At 43.1% G+C, this 15,646-nt stretch overlaps 1 long non-coding RNA gene across 1 annotated transcript; it reads right to left on the bottom strand.

The window, feature by feature from the left end:
* Positions 1–1,745: 1,745 nt before the first annotated feature.
* LOC117097796 lies at positions 1,746–5,633 on the bottom strand. The gene is made up of 2 exons (XR_004443064.1): positions 5,529–5,633; positions 1,746–1,835 (listed from the first exon to the last, which is right to left on the bottom strand). It is a non-coding gene; the product is annotated as an uncharacterized LOC117097796 (long non-coding RNA).
* Positions 5,634–15,646: the final 10,013 nt, after the last annotated feature.

Raw genomic sequence — 15,646 nt, 5'->3', positions numbered from 1 at the left:
TCTCTGGAAAGGCAGGGCTTCTATAACAAAGTGACATGATCCAACCAGCCGGGTTTAAAATACCCCTTTTCTGGGCTCATAAGCCGTCACGTCAGGCTCGCTGAGCAGCTGAAATCTTGAGTCACTGAGCAGGCATTCAGTTTCACCCTTTTTCTTGGTTTGATCGAGTTTCACAGCATGTCTAGAACTTTTTATTTAAATACAAAGCACTGTCTTAACTTCCTGGAAATCAAATAATTATTCCATGTAATTAAAGAACAGCCACTTCGTTTTGATATGGGGTACTCTAGCAGGAAATGTTTGTGAGGCCCTGGTAGAATTAGCAAATTCATTAGAGACCACATTCTAAACTGTTTGGCTATTTTATTTGGCTTGGTGTGGATTACTGTTATAATCAAACGAATCCTTGTGATGATATCTTTCCCTCCCATCACACCACTTAGTGCATCCATGTAACTGCTCTAGGATTACAGGAGTTGTAGGTATACGGTTACCCGAAGGATTAGATGCAGGCAGAGAGTGCATGTGCCCAAATCCACAGGCTATGGTTTCTCTAACTCACCAAGCTGACTGGTATTAATAGACATACTTACGTTTGTAGAGAAAATGTACTGGCTGTAGTGGCCAGTTCTGAAGACTCTACAGTTATATCAGTCCTTTATGAAACTACTATCTATTCCTTTTAGCCTGAGCAGACCACGCCCCTATTCAGTTATAACAGACTTCCCTTTTTTTCACTCTCTAATGGTATTTTGTACACTTCTAAATCCAACAGCCAATTCCTCCAAATGTAACAGATCAAAGTTGGAATAAATCACCTACATCGTGTTAATTTGATTTTCTGTATTGCTTATAAGCATCCATAACCTAATTGATTTCCTCAAATGTATTAAACTACTTGAGAGTAAGCTTAGATAACCTTTCCTGTTTTAATGTTGATTTCTTTTTTAAAAGAAAATATGCTATTGGCCTCAGGGATTATAGTCTCGGTGAATGGACAATATATCACACACGCACATGAAACAGACTATAATATTAAAGAGGATATAAATTGGTATACTGCACATGCAGTGTTTAAAGAGAATATATCTAAAGTTAACTTTTATGTTATTTTCACACATATTTACTATCTGCTTCCCTCTACTAATCATTCAAATTTTATATTTTATTTAAATCTAGATATATATTTCAATACTGTCTTATCTTCTCAATGTCTCATATTACAAAATATTCATGAGAATGATTAAGATACTTTCAATGGCATCCATGATATTAAAATGTGATGATTAGTTGAATATGGCACCATCGGTATTTTCCAGGATCAGTGTTGGCTTTGTACTGGCACGGCCATCCACTTTACTGGTTGTCTATACCAGCTTGCTCCTGCCAGGGTGCATTTATGGCCACAGGACATCTTGAGAGCAGTGGACCCACACAAGGATTCTATTTTCACAGGATGATATGGTGAGTAATAGGCACTGGAATTGAATAGACTTGGGTGCAAATCCCAGCTCTGCTACTTACTAGCTGTATGATCCTGGGCAAGTTTTTAAACCTCCATGCTTCAGTTCTCTCAGCTATAAAGTGGAGGGGACCACAGGGTTGTAAAGATTACACTTTTTTTCCGGTTTAAAATTATATAGACCCCCTCAATCCCATAATTGAGAAAACCTCAAGTGCAGTTAACCTTGAGTTTTTCTTCGTATTTTGATCTTATATGAAGGCAGTGATTGCAAATCTAGTGAAATTTGTTTTTTGTTGTTGTTGTTTGAGACAGAGTTTCGCTCTTGTTGCCCAGGCTGGAGTGCAATTGCGCGATCCCGGCTCAGTGCAACCTATACCTCCCAGTTCAATCGATTCTCCTGCCTCATCCTCCCGAGTAGCTGGGAATACAGGCACGTGCCAACACACCTAATTTTTTATTTTTAGTAGAGAGGGAGTTTCACCATGTTGGTCAGGCTGGTCTTGAACTCCTAACCTCAGGTAATCCACCCGCCTCGGCCTCGCAAAGTGCTGAGATTACAGGCGTGAGCCACCACACCTGGCCTTGTTTTGTTTTTTTAAAATTCTAACCTCAAACAATGTTCATCTTCCCCTGGTCTGGTGATGGTACCTTTATTTATTCCCAAGTTTAACAGAGGCTATGTCAGAGAGAAGAGTTTAAAAACCATCACTTGCAGGCACTTCATTTCTTATATTTGATTTTCTGTGATATAGGCAGGGAAGGACATAAAAAAGAAAGAAATTTTAAAATAAAACCTACATCTTCTAGCTCTAACCCCACAACCTTGATGTTCTCTTATGATATTAGACCCTTTTCTTCTTCCACATGAATCCTTAGTCACAAGTTGACATATTTTACTTTACAGTTACTGGGTTTTTATTGTTATTGCTTTTGTTTTTTTGAGACAAGGTCTCGCTCTGTTGCCCAGGCTGGAGTGCAGTGGCAAGATCTGAGCTCACTGCAACCTCCACCTCCCAGGTTCAAGCAATTCTCATGCCTCAGCCTCCCGAGTAGCTGGGACTACAGGCATGCACCACCATGCCCAGGTAATTTTGTTTTTTTGATAGAGACAGGGTTTCACCATGTTGGCCAGGCTGGTCTTGAACTCCTGACCTCAAGTAATCTGTCCGCCTCGGCCTTCCAAAGTGCTGGAATTACAGGTGTGAGCCACGGTATCTGGCCAAGCTATTGGGTGTTTTATCCCAAATTACAAAGTCATCCAGTTGAAAAGCCCTGAACACCCTCTCCCATGCTCAGTTTAACCAACTGAATTACAGATTGTCATTAATATACTTTATGCCCTTCCTCCATCCCCTCTAGGATAGGGGTAGTACCTCTTTTCTGTAATCCTGGAATATTCTGTATATTAATTACTGCAATCACAATTGTGGTTCTCCAGTTGAATCTGCTTGTCCCACTGCACTGTACACCTTAAAGGCAAGAACTCTATTTTTTCCTGAGACAGGGTATTGCTGTATTGCCCCGGCTGGAGTGCAGTGCTGTGGCATGATCACGGCTTACAGCAGCCTTGACTTTCTGGGGCTGAAGCCATCCTCCCACCTCAGCTTCCTGGGAAGCTGGGACTACAGGTTAGAGCCACCATGCCTGGCTTATTTATTTATTTATTTATTGAGATGGAGTCTCCCTCTCTCACCAGGCTGGAGTGCAGTGGCATGATCTTGGCTCACTGCAACCTCCGCCTCCTGGGTTCAAGCGACTCCCCTGCCTCAGCCTCCTGAACAGCTGTGACTACAGGTGTGCGCCACCACGTCCAGCTAATTTTTGTATTTTTAGTGGAGATGGGGTTTCACCATGTTGGCCAGGATGGTCTTGATCTCTTGACCTTGTGATCCACCCACTTCGGCCTCCCTACGTGCTGGGATTACAGGCATGAGCCACCGTGCCCAGCCCCGGCTAATTTATTTTTATTTTTATTTTTTGTAGAGACAAGGTCTCTCCATGTTGCCCAAGCTGGTCTCAAACTCGTGGGCTCAAGTGATCTTCCCACTTTGGCCTCCCCAAATGCTGGGATGACAGGTATGAACCACCGTGCCTGGTCCTGGCTATTTGTTTTTTGTAGACACAGGGTCTGTCCATGTTACTCAGGCTGCTCTCAAACTCGTTGGCCTCCCGAAATGTTGGGAATACAGGCGTGAGAAACTGAGCCCAGCCCCTATCTTTGAATCTCAAGCACCTAGCAGAGTACTTGGTATACAGCAGGCACTAAATAAAGCCCATTGCATAAATGAATTAATAGCTGAAGGAGTACATATTGCAAATTATTGTTGTAAACTTCCTCTTCTATCTTTAGATCTAAAAGTATTTAGGTCTTTCTAAATCAAAAGGCAGGAAAATAGAATAAGTGAATGTTAGGATACTAAGATTGAGGATAGGTGCCAATTACATCTCACTGATGTAACTTAAAAAGGGGGAGGCACAGTTGGAGGGTGACAGGTGATCTCAAATGTAGAGAAACACATATAGTCTAAGCATTTACCAGTTCCCAATTAGGCCAAGATTATTAGGTAGATACAGGGAACTATGGCAAGCCAAATTAGACTTTATCACAGAAAACTGCAACATTGTCTGCCCAAAGATTGCTACCAATGGGCTGTTTTGTTTTGTTTTGTTTTCTTTTCTTTTCTTTTGTTTTATTTTTGAGATGGAGTCTCACTCAGTCGTCCACGTTGGAGGGTAGTGGCGCGATCTCAGCTCACTGTAACCTCTGCCTCCTGGGTTCAAGCGATTCTCCCGCCTCAGTCTCCCAAGTACCTAGGATCACAGGCGTGTGCCACCATGCGCAGCTAATTTTTGTATTTTTAGTACAGACAGGGTTTCACCATGTTGGCAGGCCGGTCTTGAACTCTTGACTTTAGGTGATCCACCCACCTTGGCCTTCCAAAGTGCTGGGATTACAGGTGTGAGCCACCATGCCTGGACTTATTTATTTATTTTTAATTAATTAATTAATTAATTTTTTGAGACAGAGGTTTGCACTATCGTCCAGGCTGCAGTGCAGTGGTGTGGTCTCAGCTCACTGCAACCTCCACCTCCCGGGTTCAAGCGATTCTTCTGCCTCAGCCTCCCGAGTAGCTGGGACTATAGGCATGCACCACGGTTTTTTGTATTTTTAGTAGAGATGGGGTTTCACTATATTGGCCAGGCTGGTCTTGAACTCCTGACCTCGTGATCCGCCTGCCTTGGCCTCCCAAAGTGCTGGGATTAAAGGTGTGAGCCACCATGCCTGGACTGATTTATTTATTTATTTATTTATTTATTTATTTTGAGACAGAGTCTCACTCTATCATCCAGGCTGGAGTGCAGTGGTGCGTCTCAGCTCACTGCAACCTTGGCCTCCCGGGTTTAAGCAATTCTTCTGCCTCAGCCTCCCAAGTAGCTGGGACTACAGGCATGCTCCACGGCTAATTTTTGTATTTTTAGTAGAGATGGGGTTTCACTATATTGGCCAGGCTGGTCTTGAACTCCTGACCTCGTGATCCGCCTGCCTTGGCCTCCCAAAGTGCTGGGATTACAGGTGTGAACCAGCATGCCTGGCTTATTTTATTTTATTTTTAATTTTATGTTTGTCTCCCATGTTCAACCAAACCAATGGGTTTGTTTGTTTGTTTTTGTTTTTGAGACGGACTTTCACTCTTGTTGCCCAGGCTGGAGTACAGTGGCACGATCTTGGCTCACTGCAACCTCCAACTCCTGGGTTCAAGTGATTCTCCTGACTCAGCCTCCCAAGTAGCAGGGATTATAGGCATGGACCACCAGGCCTGGCTAATTTAATTTTAATTTTTAATTTTATTTTTAGTAGAGACAGGGTTTCACCATGTTAGCCAGGCTGGTCTTGAACTCCTAACATCAAGTGATCCACCCGCCTTGGCCTCCCAAAGTGCTTGGATTACAGGAGTGAGCCATCACGCCTGGTCTTTTTTTTTTTTTTTTTTTTTTCTGAGATGGAGTTTTGCTCTTGTTGCCCAGGCTGGAGTGCAATGGCCCAATCTTGGCTCACTACAACCTCTGCCTCCTGGGTTCAAGCGATTCTCCTGCCTCAGCCTCCGGAGTAGCTGGAATTACAGGCGCGCACCACCACACCTGGCTAATTTTTGTATTTTTAGTAGAGATGGGGTTTCACCATGGCCAGGCTGGTCTTGAACTCCTGACCTCAGGGGATCTGCCCGCCTCGGCCTCCCAGAGCGCTGGGATTACAGATGTGAGCCACCGCGGCTGGCCACCAATGGGCTTCTAAAACTTAAAAGGTGACAGGGTTTGGTGGCTTATGCCTGTTATCCCACTACTTCGGGAGGTGGAAGCGGGTGGATCACTTGAGGCCAGGAGTTCAAGGCCAGCCTGACCAACACGGCAAAACCCTGTCTCTACTAAAAAGGCCAAAATGAGTCTGGGTGTGTGGCGCATACCTGTAGTCCCAGCTACCTGGGAGACTGAGGCACGAGAATCGCTTGAACCCAGGAGGCAGAAGTTGCAGTGAGCAGAGACTATGCCAAAGTGCCACAGAGTGAGACTCTGTCTCAAAACAAACATACAAATAAAAAACTCTGACATAAAAAAATACAACATGCAAGGCCAGGCACAGTGGCTCACACTTGTTGTAATCCCAGCACTTTGGGAGGCCAAGGCAGGCGGATCACTTAAGGTCAGGGGTTAGAGCCCAGTCTGGCCAACATGTTGAAACCGCGTCTCTATTAAAAATACAAAAATTAGCCAGGCGTGGTGGTGCACACCTGTAGTCCCAGCTACTCCGGAGGCTGAGGCATGAGAATCACTTGAACCTGGGAGACGGAGGCTGCAGTGAGCTGAGATGGTGCCACTGCCCTCCAACCTGGGCTACAGAGCAAGACTCCATCCCAAATCAAAATAAAACGAAACAATACAGAAAACAACAACAAAAAAAATGCAGACTGGGAGTGGTAAGTTTTTCATTGGCTGAAGAAGATTGACTTCTCCCAGTGCAATGAGTCCTAAAGTCAAGCTGTATGATTTCTCTTGTCTGCTTTGCAAAACGGGCCAGTTTCGGAAAAGGAGAAGAAACACTAACCCAAAATGTCTGATGAGGTCAACCATACTAAGGATCACGTATACTGAAAACTTTTTTTTTTTTTTTTGAAAATAAAGGAATGAGGCATTCAGGAAAAGAAGAGAGCATAGGTTTGTGAACTCCAGACTAGAAGCAAGGATACTGATATCCAATCCCCTCAATTCACTATGCATGGACCTCTCATAGTCACCGAGGTCTGTGCTCAGTTTCCTCAACATTGCCTTAGGGCTGTTGCTACCTTAATCTAACTTGAAAGGATGTTTCATGACTAAATGGATAGGCAAGAAGAAAGACCAGAGGTGAAAGATAGGGAGGTGGTGTTATATGTGTTCATGTATGGAGAAGGAGAAACTCTTCCCCTGCTGCTTAAGTACCTCCTGCCTCAGCCTGAGTTTTCTGGGGGAAATCAGCGGCTTCACTGTGGGCAGCATTGATGGCTGTGGCACAGAAAATTGTACCAAAGCTAATTTATATCAATAATTTCTCTAGAATTGGATTATTTTACTGGTTAGGAAGGGGAAAATATCAGACCTTTCCTTAAGAGGCCTGTCTTCTGGTTAGTCAAAGAATGGTACACAGGATGAGTGGAAAACGTAATAGTAAAAGTTCTTACAGAAAGTTGATCTAAGTTCAGAAAAGATCCCTATATTAGGTCTTGATCTCAATAATCACATCAAACACCAAATTCAGCTGTCCTATTAAAACTGCCTTACACCTTCAGAATAAATGCTTATCACACACCCACGCAGATGGCTATAATCAAGGAGACAGACAGCAGCAAGCATGGGTGAGCATGTGGAGAAAGAAACTGGAACCCTTATGCATGCTCGTGGGAATGTAAAACGTGCAGGTGTTTTGGAAAACAAGCTGACAGTTCCTCAGAAGGTTAAACATAGATAGATACCGGTTGACCCAGCAATTCCACTCCAAGGTATATACCCAAGAGAAACAAAAACATGTCCACACACATTTGTACATGAATCTTCATAGCAGCATTATTTATAACAGTCAAAAAGGGGAAACCACCCAAATGGCCATCAACTGATGAGTGGATAAGCGAATGTGGTATACCCATATACATACATATCTATTTGACATTATGCTAAGTGAAAGAGCCAGGCATAAGAAGGCCACATATTGTATGATTCCATTTATATAAACTATCCAGAACAGGAAATATTATAGACAGGAAAATAGATTAGTGGCTGCTAGGGTTTGGGGAAAAAGAGAGTGCCTGCTAATGCGTGTGGAGTTTCTTTTAGGGGTACAAAAATGTTCCAGATTAGGTTATAGTAATGGCAGCATGACCTGGTGAATATGCCCAAAACCATTGAATTGTACACTGTAAGTGGGTAAATTGCATGGTGTGTGAATCATACTTTGATAAAGCTATTTTTTAAAAAGCCATAAATGTCTTATGAATGGTTTTGGTTAACTAAGGACAGAGAGGAACAATGGAACACTCCCACCTTACCGACCTGCCCATTTCTTTCTTGCTGTTCATGGTGTTTAACACCTTGTGAAAAAGAGGTCCTCTTCGTTAGGCAGAATTTTAATCTATTATTGGAGTTACATATTCTGTGCTTAAAGTGTATTTTTGCTGCAAAATATTATAGTTATTTTAAACAAGCACTTTCATAGGGATACCATGGGAGGCTCTTCTGGAGAGCCGGGGGTGACGGTAATAAGTATGCCCAGCCATGAAGGGTTAGGAATGACAGCGTAAACTGGCCTCTCTCTGGCCTTATCTTCTGACCCACAGACTTTTTTTTGGTTAAAGCGGTGTTTTAAAAAGGTAGACATTGGGCAGATGCAGTGGCTCACACTTGTAATCTCAGCACTTTGGGAGGTCGAGGCAGAAGAGGAGTTCGAGGATGCAGTAAACAGTGATTGAACCACTGCACTCAAGTCTGGGCGACAGAGCGAGACCTTCTCTCTCTCTCTTTTTTTTTTTTTTTTGAGACAGGGTCTTGCCTAGGCTGGAGTGCAGTGATGCGACCTCAGCTCACTGTCTCTCTCTCTCTCTCTTTTTTTGAGACAGGGTCTCGCCTAGACTGGAGTGCAGTGGTGTGACCTCAGCTCACTGCAGTCTCCTCCCACTTCTCCCCTCCCTTCGCCCCACCCCAATTAGCTGGGACTACAGGCGCGCACCACCATGCCTGGTTAATTATGTTTTTGTATTTTTTGTAGAGATGGGGGTCTCTCCATGTTGCCCAGGCTGGTCTTGAACTCCTGGGCTCAAGTGATCCGCCTGTCTTGGCCTCCCAAAGTGCTAGGATTACAAGTGTGAGCTAATGTGCCCAGTTTGAGACGGTCTCTTAAAAAAAAAAAAAAAATTCCCCAGGTGTGGTGGTGGCGCTCACCTATAGTTAGTTCCACCTACTCACTCAGAAGGCTGAGATAGGAGGATCGTTTGAGCCCAGGAGTTTGAGGCTGCAGTGAGCTATGATCCTGCCATCACACTCCATCCAGCCCGGGTGACAGAGAGAGACCCTGTCTCTAAACAAACAAACAAAACCCAGAAAACAGTAGAAATCTTCACAATAAAAAATCCAGATATTTGGCTTCTTTTGAAAAATGAGAGATCTGATAAGGTTGGGTTCACATTTCCACATGAGGAGGATGGGTGGAATGAAAAGTGGCTGCCTCCCTCAAAGGGGTCAGGATTCTCAACCACAGTCCTTGCCATTCCCTAAGTGGTTAGCCTGACTTTTCACCCAATCACATCACCTCCCTGGCCCCTGTAGACACTTGAGTTTGCAACTCCTGAGTTGGGGCCTTAGAATTTCATATAATTGTAAACTGTAATTCTGAAATTTTCTTGATCAGAGATTCTTTTTATAGGAAACACTTATTGTCATCATATAAACCATAAAGTGGGAAACTGAGAAACAGAACTGTTGTGATATCACAGATGGCATGTACTTTTCTTTTTTTTTTTTTTTTGAGACGCAGGTAGCATGTACTCTCTTTTTCTCTCTCTGTTTTGAGACGCAGGTAGCATATACTCTCTCTCTCAATTTTTTTTTTTTGAGACGGAGTCTTACTCTTTCGCCCAGGCTGGAGTGCAGCCTAATTGCAACCTCAGCCTCCCAGGCTCAAGCTCAGCCTCCCGAGTAGCTGGGATTACAGGCGCGAGTCACCACACTCAGCTAATATTTTGTATATTTTAGTAGAGATGGGGTTTCACCATGTTGGCCAGACTGGTCTCAAACTCCTGACCTCAAGTGTTCTGCCCACCTCAACCTCCCAAAGTGCTGGGATTACAGACCTGAGCCATTGCGCCCAGCCATCTTGTACTCTTGAGATGAGGAAGAGAGTGGCTGTGCTGCCAAGAGAGGATGCCTTACGACCCAGACAAAAGACTAGACAAGCTTTATTTAGCATGTGTCTCCCATGTGCTAAGCACTATACATAGATTATTTTGTTTATGGCTGGTGTGATAGCTCATGCTTGTAATCACAGCATTTTGGGAGGCGGAGGTGGGTGGATCACTTGAGCCCAGGAGTTCAAGACCAGCCTGGCCAACATGGCAAAACCCTAGCTCTATTAAAAATACAACAATATTAGCCGAGTGTGGTGGCACGTGCCTGTGATCCCACATACTAGGGCGGCTGAGGCATGAGAATCACTTGAACCCAGGAGGCGAAGGATAGAGAGAGCCAAGATCATACCACTGTGCTCCAGCCTGGGCAAAAGAGCAAGACTCTGTCTCAAAGAAAAAAGAAAAATCTGTTTAATCCTAACAGTAATCCTATGAGGCCAGGATGCTTATCTGTCTTTTACAGACAACACTAAGGGAGGCTCAGAGAGATTCATTGAATTGTCCAAGGTCACACAGCTAGTTAGCAACAATATTGACCCAGTTCTGAGTCCAAAGCTTTGTGTTTTCTCCACTAAAGCCATATGATCTTGCAGTTATTAGCCTAGCTAACAAAATAAAAACGGTATCACATTTCCCCACCTAAATATGCATCATAGCCCCGTGGGAATACTGACATGCGTTTGAAATGCACAGTTCACATTCTTGGCTTTCAAGGTCTTTAAATAGGACCCTTACAGTTTGCATATATAAAATCTGAAAAAAGTTTCATGAAACAATACCTACCATTATTGTGATGGACTCCGATTTTTTTTTTCTTCACATTTTAAAATTTACTTCCCAACCCATCCGTAGGCCCTGCGGTTTGTGAAACATGGAATTAGAGCAGCGGTAAAGAAGTTCCATTTCCCATCCAGGGCAACATCAGGCCTAACTGACAAGTGCAGGTGCTGAGGCTGATTGAATAGGACAGAGAGGAGCAGCCAGGGGAGATGCCGAGCACCCAGGGCCAAGCTCCCCAGCAGACCAAATGAGGCTTGTGCCAACACAGTGGGCCTGTCCCAAGCCCAGAGAAAGGCTCTGAAGACAGAAAAGGGGACTGCCTTGCTCTGCCAGGGAGGACCAAGACAAAAAGCAGCACTCCAGGCCAGAAAATGCCAGGAAATGCAAAGATGCTTGCAAATTCCTGAAGCCTAGGAGAGAAATCCTAGCAGACCTGACAAATATCTTCCTCACCTAAGTGAGGTTCCCCTCCTTGGATTTGCCTCTAACGAAAGTCACAGGCTGGAAATGCAGAAGTCCCTCTGCCAGTGAGGAGCTGGACGAGTTGGGACAGACAGCCTTACCATCCAAGTTACCAGGCCTTTTTGTTTAAAAAACGCTGAGTGCCCAAAGTGGCTTGCAAGGGTAAACAGAGGGTGACTGCTAACGCATACCTGAAGGTGTTAAAGAAAAAAAATCAACAACAAAAAATGTATATGCTTTTTCTGAAAGGTTGCTGTTGATCCTTTTTCTAAGGTTTCCTTTTGACTTACAAGAATGGAAATGAGGAAGTAGGAAGGAGATAGCACGCTTCACTATGGTCTAGCGTAAGTACTACCAGCAAATTGATAAGTCATGTTCAGAAATGAACTCTGCATTCAACACACTCATGGCATTTGACCAGTGATTTTGCTTCTAGGAAATATTTAGAAATAAGTAAAAAGTGACCAGGCATGGTGGCTCCCTCCTGTATTTCCAGCACTTTGGGAGGCCAAGGCAGGAGGATCACTTGGGCCCCGGAGTTCAAGGCTGCAGTGAGCTATCATCGTACCTGTGAATAGATACAACAGCCTGCGGACACAGTGAGACCCTGTCTCTAAAAATAATTATTTTTAATTAAAAACATTATGAATTGGAGCATTATTTATAATGTGGAAACAACCTAGATGTCCAATGTCCAATGAGAGGTTTGGCTAAATGCATTTTAATCCACCTTTATGATGCATTATTATTATTATAATACTACCAAATTCTTATGAATACTAAACTGAATGCCTTGCAAAAATATACACAAAATCTTATGAGGAAAACTATTTTCAGAAGGATCCCTAGTTTGAAAAAGAGCACGTATGAATCCAGAAAAGACTGAAAGAATATACTAATAAATGTTAATCTTATTTATTTCTGATGGAAGATAATCTTTGCTTTCTTTTTTTCTTTTTTGAGACAGGGTCTTGCTCTGTCGCCCAGGCTGGAGTGCACTGGCACAATCATAGCTCACTGCAGCTTCAAACTCTTGGGCTCAAGTGATCTTCCCACCTCAGCCTCCCAAAGTGCTGGGATTACAGGTATGAGCCACATGGTGCCCAGCCCCCAAATCCCAATTTCTTTTTTCTTTCTTTTTTTTTTTTTGAGACAGAGTCTCCCTCTGTCACCTAGGCTGGAGTGCACTGGCGCGATCTCAGCTCACTGCAACCTCTGCCTCCCGGGTTCAAGCGATTCTCGTGCCACAGCCTCCCAAATAGCTGGGCCAAATCCCAATTTCTAAGAGAAGAAATGTACTACTAGAGGACTCAAAGATTCAGATAATTTTACAAATTCAGCATTACTCTAGAAACTGTTCCCTATGGAGAAATATTCCCTATAAAGATAAATATGCACATTTATCATAGCTCTAAACGTTTACCTCTTGTCACTATTGATGTGTCTTCTCTAATAACTGTTCATTCTTCCCCTATAATTTGGACCTCAGTCCACATCTTTGCTTCTCTTCTGCTCTCTTTAAGACCTCAGTGACCAACTCTCCTTAGAGGCGTTTTAAGCACTGTCATTATGTAAATGACCCTTGGTTTCCATTCCAGCCCCAGGCTGTATCCTGGACTTCAGACTCCTATTCCCACCCCTCACCAGTTTTGCAAGCTCTCCAGTTTGCCCTCTAAACCTTACCTCTTTCCGATTTCCCTACCTGCAGAATTCCCACACTGGCTCAAATTCTAGCAGTTGTTTTTGACTCCCCTTTCTTCCTCTCCTCTCACACCAACTTCAGTAACATTTAAGTCACAAGACTTTTTGAATTCTTTTTTTCATTTCTTTTGTTCTGGCATTTATTGTTTTGTGGTTAAGAATGAAGGCTTTGGAACCAGACACCTCTAAGGTTAAAATCCTGGTCCTGACTAGCTGTGTTACCTTGGGCAAAGTGAATGAACATATCTCTGAGCCTCAGCTGCTTCCATAAAATGGATGATATCTCCTTTGCAAGAGGGTTGTGAGTTTCAATGAGCTCATATACCTAAAGAGCTCAGCCTGCAGTGTAAATCGCTTAGAACACTGTAAATGATCAACAGATATTGGATGTTATTATAATTTTCCTAATGCATACAACTCCACTGCTTAAAAAACTTTTTATTTAATTACAATGTTTTCTTCCAAATTAACTACAAAATCCTCTTCTGGCCCTCAGGGCCCTCCCTAATCTGGCAGTTTCTCTCTTGCTTTCCCTCCTGCTGCCCTCCTGATTTCTAATCAAACTGGACCTTGTACTTTCCCACCTTCGAGATTCTGGTCACACTGTTTCTCTGGCCTGTAATTTCCTTCCCCCTCCTCTGCTGCTAAAACCCAATCTCTCCTTTTAAATGTTTATCGTGTGACAATAAAGATGCTTTTGGAAGTTAAAGCATGTGATTTTCTACATATAACCAGAAATCACAGAAGCTCATAAACTCCTTCAAAATGTATTGCCTTGTGTGGAATATTTACTTTGACACCAAAATGTGTATTTGCTAAATTCAATGAATTCCGTCTATGTTTCATTTATTTATATATTTGTTTGTTCATTTGTTTATTTTAATTTTAGAGGTGTGTAGAATATTCACTTTGACAACAAAATGTGTATTCACTAAATTCAATGAATTCAGTCTAGGTTTTCTTTAAATATATATTTGTTTGTTTATTTTAATTTTAGAGATGGGGTCTCACTATGTTGCCCAGGCTCAAGGGATCCTCCTGCCTTAGGCTCCTGAATAGCTGGAACTACAGGAGAGCCACTGCACTCAGTTCTAGGTTTTACATTTGGATGAAACCTGTTTAGATTTGCATGAAATTAGCCCAGTTTCACGGGAGCAGTGTGGGTGATGTAGATGCCCTGGGTGAAGCTGGTAGAACTCAGGGAAGGAGAGCCAGGCCTCACTGAGGACCTACTCCCTTCTATGTCAGTCGCTCTCATGCAGTGCTATGGTTCCTTTGGCACCTAGTACCGCCACTTTCCCTCCTTCCCTCGCTCTTTTTTCTGTCTCCTCCCCTCCCCGCCCTTCTCTCTCATGCTTAGCAAACACTGTGCCTAAAGTACCTAGTTCCTAGGATTTATACGTGCCAAGTGGCTTTGGGGAACAAGTTTTTCTCAAGTCCAAGCATCAAAAGGCACTTATTTCAACACTTCAGGGAAAAGTAGTAACTAAGGAAATCAATAATCTCATCCCAAGCAGAAGAATGGATTTTTGTGAGACTCTCTCTATGGTTTCCTGCTCAGCTTTTTAAAGAGGTGTAATATTAGTCTCTTGAATCTTTTTCCTCTTGTGTGTGTGTTTTTTTCTTTAACCTTACCTTAAGAAATAAATGTAAACTTGCAGGTAGAAACTATGTCCTGACCTAAGTATTATATGATAACAAGTTGTTTTCAAGAACTATCTGTTTGTTAAAGACAATTAGAAGACTCAAAAAAAAAAAAAAAAAAAAAACACGGATGAGATTAGAAGAGGATCTGCTACAACAACAGAAAAAGAGAATGCCAAGAAGGGGAAGAGTGAAGGCTGGAGAGTGGAAGCCACTGCCCAAATGTTCCGAAGCTACATCTAAGAAAGGTGGCCTGAGGGAGATTGCAAGCACTAACTGCTAAACTAAGGCTTAGATCTTATCTATGTCCAGAAGGAGTAATAAGAAAGAATGTGTATCTCCAAAAGCTGAAAGATTTGGAGAGGACCCAAGGTGGCGGCGTGGCATTTTTCTAAATTGAGATGCCAATCCCATCATAGTTTAGGACTGTAAGATTCAAGGATGGAGACTGGATCCCCCAGTGGGGCAAAATCAGTGGATGGGACACAGCACATCTGCCATCGTGATGAAAACAGTAAACCGCTACTGAGGCTCCGCTCTTGAAGCGTGCCTCTGTCAGACCCCAGTTATCCAAGGCTGGTGCTCAGGGAAAAAGGACTCAGTCTTAGAAGGCCAGGAAGCTGCTGTCGTACTCAGCCTGATATGCCAGCTCCATGTAGGTATTCTTAAGTCTTTTTTTTTTTTTTTTTGAAATGGAGTCTCGCTCTGTCACCAGTGCAATAGTGCCTCTTGGCTCACCACAACCTCCGCCTCCCAGGTTCAAGCGATTCTCCTGCCTCAGCCTCCTGAGTATCTGGGACTACAGGAGTGTGCCACCACACCCAGCTAATTTTTGTATTTTTAGTAGAGATGGTGTTACACCATATTGGCCAGGCTGGTCTTGAACTCCTGATCTCAAGTGATCCACCTGCCTCGAGGTATTCTTAGTCTTAAATGTCCTACTGTAGACACATATTATTGTCACATAGGTTAATATTTTTCTTGGAGAAAGAACTGAGGGAGGACAACTGAAGGTACTCTTTCAGGCAACATTTTCATTTAGGAAAGTTCTAAATTTAGTTTGTATCCATTCCGCATCCCTCCTCCTCTCCCTTTCTCTTTTCTCTTCCCTTCTCTCCATTGTCTGAAAGATTAAGTAAAACAAAAACATACACACAAAAGCAACAGG

Source organism: Trachypithecus francoisi, unplaced genomic scaffold, assembly GCF_009764315.1.
Source record: "Trachypithecus francoisi isolate TF-2019V2 unplaced genomic scaffold, Tfra_2.0 Contig01461, whole genome shotgun sequence".
Taxonomy (NCBI): domain Eukaryota; kingdom Metazoa; phylum Chordata; class Mammalia; order Primates; family Cercopithecidae; genus Trachypithecus; species Trachypithecus francoisi.
The sequence above is the reverse complement of the archived record's forward strand: the minus strand, read 5'-3'. Positions and strand labels throughout refer to the sequence as shown.